Source organism: Vicia villosa, linkage group LG2 (genome assembly GCF_029867415.1).
Source record: "Vicia villosa cultivar HV-30 ecotype Madison, WI linkage group LG2, Vvil1.0, whole genome shotgun sequence".
NCBI lineage: Eukaryota > Viridiplantae > Streptophyta > Magnoliopsida > Fabales > Fabaceae > Vicia > Vicia villosa.
The window spans coordinates 210,525,846-210,529,676 of record NC_081181.1 but is presented as its reverse complement, the minus strand read 5'-3'; the positions used below and the strand labels follow the sequence as shown (position 1 = coordinate 210,529,676).

The 3,831-nt window shown below is 40.6% G+C and overlaps 1 non-coding gene across 1 annotated transcript; it reads left to right on the top strand.

The window, feature by feature from the left end:
• Positions 1-2,356: 2,356 nt before the first annotated feature.
• LOC131654286 (small nucleolar RNA R71) lies at positions 2,357-2,463 on the top strand. The gene has a single exon (XR_009299328.1). It is a non-coding gene; the product is annotated as a small nucleolar RNA R71 (small nucleolar RNA).
• Positions 2,464-3,831: the final 1,368 nt, after the last annotated feature.

The window sequence follows — 3,831 nt, the reverse complement described above, 5'->3', positions numbered from 1 at the left end:
AGGTAAAGGGAGATGGTCTTTTCGAGTAGCTTTGTTTAGCTTCCTATAGTCAATGCACATTCTCCATCCAGTTTGGGTACGTTGTGCTACAGATTCGCCTTTAGCGTTAGTGATTACAGTAACTCCTCCTTTCTTTGGTACGACGTGAACAGGGCTAACCCATTTACTATCGGATATAGGATATATTATTCCGGCTTCTAGTAGTTTATGGATTTCCTTCTTAACCACATCACTCATAATAGGATTTATCCGCCTTTGATGTTCTCTAGATGTTTTACAGTCGTCTTCGAGCATTATGCGGTGCATACAGAGGGAAGGACTTATTCCTTTCAAGTCTGATATGTTGTATCCTAAAGCGGTTGGGTATTTTCTTAGGACAGTAAGTAATTTCACAGTCTCAGTTTGTCCTAAGTTGGCGTTCACTATAACTGGTCGATTTTGTTCTTCGTCAAGGAATTCGTATCTAAGATCGGTAGGTAGTGTTTTTAGTTCTATTGCAGGCTTCTTCGGTCCAGGTATAGGATCAGGAGTAAGTGCCAAGCATTCACTCAAGTGGTTATCTTGATATTCCCCTCGCCAGTTGTCATCTTCAAGGATTGGCGGCATAGGAATTTTTATGATCTCGGTTTCCTTGTTTGGCTCGGATTGTATTTCATGAACACATTCGTCGATTATGTCAGCAGAGCAGCATGTGTCAATTATAGAAGGTGCTTTTAGGAATTGGGAAAGGATAAATTCTATTTTCTCTTCTCCTACTTCGAAAGTAAGCTTTCCTCGCTTTACGTCTATAATTGCACCAGCGGTTGCTAAGAATGGTCTTCCTAATATGATCGGGATGTTAGAATCTTCTTGGATATCCATAATGATGAAATCAGTTGGGATGTAGAATTGACCTACACGAACAGGGATATTCTCTAACATTCCTACAGGATATTTTACTGAACGGTCTGCTAGTTGAAGAGACATTCTTGTTGCTTTAAGCTCACCTAGATTTAGTTTCTTACAGGTTGAAAGAGGCATCAAACTAACACTAGCTCCTAAATCGCAAAAGGCTTTCTCTATAATGGTTTTACCTATTACGCAGGGTATAGAGAAACTACCAGGGTCTTTCAGTTTTGGAGGCATGTTGTTTTGGATGATAGCACTACATTCAGCGGTAAGCGTCACAGTTTCGTTATCCTCTAGTTTCTTTTTGTTCGATAAGATTTCTTTTAAGAATTTAGCGTACGAAGGCATCTCAGTTATGGCTTCTGTGAATGGTATGGTTATGTTTAATTGCTTCAGAAGTTCTACAAATCTCTTAAATTGCGCTTCGATTCTTGATTTAGCTAATCTTTGAGGATAAGGAATTGGCGGCTTATAAGGTGGTGGTGGAACATAAGGCTTTTCCTTTTGAGATTCCACTTCATTATGGTTCTCTTTAGTCTTAGCAGTTTGGTCATCATTTGGTGTCTTTTGGGTTTCCTTTGGCTCTTGTTGTGACATGGGTACGTTTTGAGTTCGAGGATCAACGGGTCCATCGTAATTCGTTCCACTTCGTAGTGTTATTGCGTTCGCATGTCCTTTAGGATTAGGTTATGGTTGAGCAGGAAACGTGCCAGCAGGGGCAGCAGTAGGTGCTTGTTGTTGAGCTACTTGTGAGATTTGAGTTTCAAGCATTTTGTTATGCGTAGCTAAGGCATCTACTTTGTTCGATAGTTGTTTTAGTTGCTCGCTATTGTGAATATTTTGATTCAGGAAGTCTTTGTTGGTTTGTTGTTGGGAAGCTATAAAGTTTTCCATCATGATTTCTAGATTCGACTTCCTAGGAGTGTTTTGAGCAGCTACAGGCGCTTTTTGGTAGCCAGGTGGTACAGCAGGTGCTTGTCCAGGTGCGTACAACGCATTGTTGTTCTTATAGGAAAAGTTCGGATGGTTCTTCCATCCAGGGTTGTACGTGTTAGAGTAAGGGTTTCCTTGAGCATAATTTACTTGATCAGACGGGGTTCCAGTCAAGAGTTGACATTCGGCAACTACATGTCCAGTCAATCCACAGATCTCGCAGTTAGGTATTACAGCAGCAGCGGTGGCTGATGGAGTGACGGTTAAGTTCTCGATCTTTTGAGTTAAAGCGTCTACTTTCGCGTTAACACGGTCTATACCACTTATTTCGTACATTCCTCCTTTGGTTTGGGCTTTTTCTAGAGCGGCTCGTTCTCCACCCCATTGGTAATGGTTTTGTGCCATGTTCTCTATGAGGTTATATGCTTCATCATGTTGCTTGTCCATTAATGCTCCGCCAGCAGCGGCATCTATAGTCATTTTAGTGTTATATAAGAGACCACCATAGAAAGTATGGATGATCAGCCATGGTTCGAGTCCATGATGAGGGCATAGTCTAAGCAGGTCCTTATAACGTTCCCAAGCTTCGAAGAGTGATTCGTTATCTTTCTGGGTAAATCCGTTGATTTGACCTCTGAGCATAGCAGTTTTGCTAGGCGGAAAATATCTCGCTAGGAATACTCTTTTCAATTCGTCCCATGTGGTTATGGAGTTCGAAGGCAGGGATTGAAGCCACGCTCTAGCTCTATCTCTCAAGGAGAAAGGAAAGAGACGTAATCGAATAGCTTCGGAACTAACGTTGTTAGCTTTGACAGTGTCGGCATATTGCACGAACACAGATAAATGGAGGTTAGGGTCGTCTACAGGGCTTCCAGAGAATTGATTCTGTTGAACAGCTTGGACCAGTGAAGGTTTCAGTTCGAAATTGTTCGCCTCAATCGCAGGTGGTGCGATGCTTGAGTGCGGTTCAGCGCGCGAAGGAGCGGCATATTCTCTAAGAGGACGAAGAGCAGCCATCTCTAACTTTGGGGTGAATTGATTCGTTGGATCAGTAAAAATCAATTCCTGATTAATCGGAATTGGATCTACTTCGGGAAGATTGCGAGCTCGACGTTTGACGTTAATGAAACGTTCGATCTCGTTAATTCGTTGTATTAAATCTCCTCCTCGTGAACGAGTATTTGGCATACAATCGTTCAAAAAGAAAGGGAAGAATTGTCCTAGTCTCTACGGTGTAACAGTGAGTTACGATATCGACTTAAATAGTCCCCGGCAACGGCGCCAAAAACTTGATCGCGACTTTACGTGTCTATAAATCTGATAACTGCAAGTGCACAGTCGTGTCGTGTAGTTTTAAAAGATATCGAATCCACAGGGACTATGAATCGATCTACCGTTATCTAAGGTTACTATGTAAAGCTAGGGGTACTAAAATTCGATTGTTCCTAAGGGAAAGTGATTTTGAGAAAATAAAGAATAATAATAAAAGACAGGTATCAGTATGTATTTCGTTTAACTACAGGTAATCCGAAGGGCCATTGGCTTTTGCAAGATTAAATTAAAAATCTTTACTAATTCAATTGATTAAAAATCCTCGTCTCAAACTTTCGCTCTGTTGATTCAGATTACTATCCTAATCCTAATGCACGCTTTCGCCATCCCATTAGATTTTAGAAGAGCTTTTTGGAAACAATGTAATTAATAAAATGCCTATTTTATGAGGTTGTTATCTATTTAAATCTCCTAATCTCAAACTTTCGCTCTGTTGACTCGGAGTAAGCTAATATCCCTAAAGTACGCTTTCGCCATCCCGCTCGAGTGTAAAAACAATTTTTGAAAATAAATAAGTCCCAATTAGTTTTAATACGCTTTCGCCATCCTTAAAACTAATGTCCTATGTCTACTATCCAGTTAAAGATCTCAAACTTTCGCTCTATTGATTTTAACCTTTGACCGTCTTAACCCCTCAAACTTTCGCTCTATTGGTTTTAAGACTTACTTAATTAATTA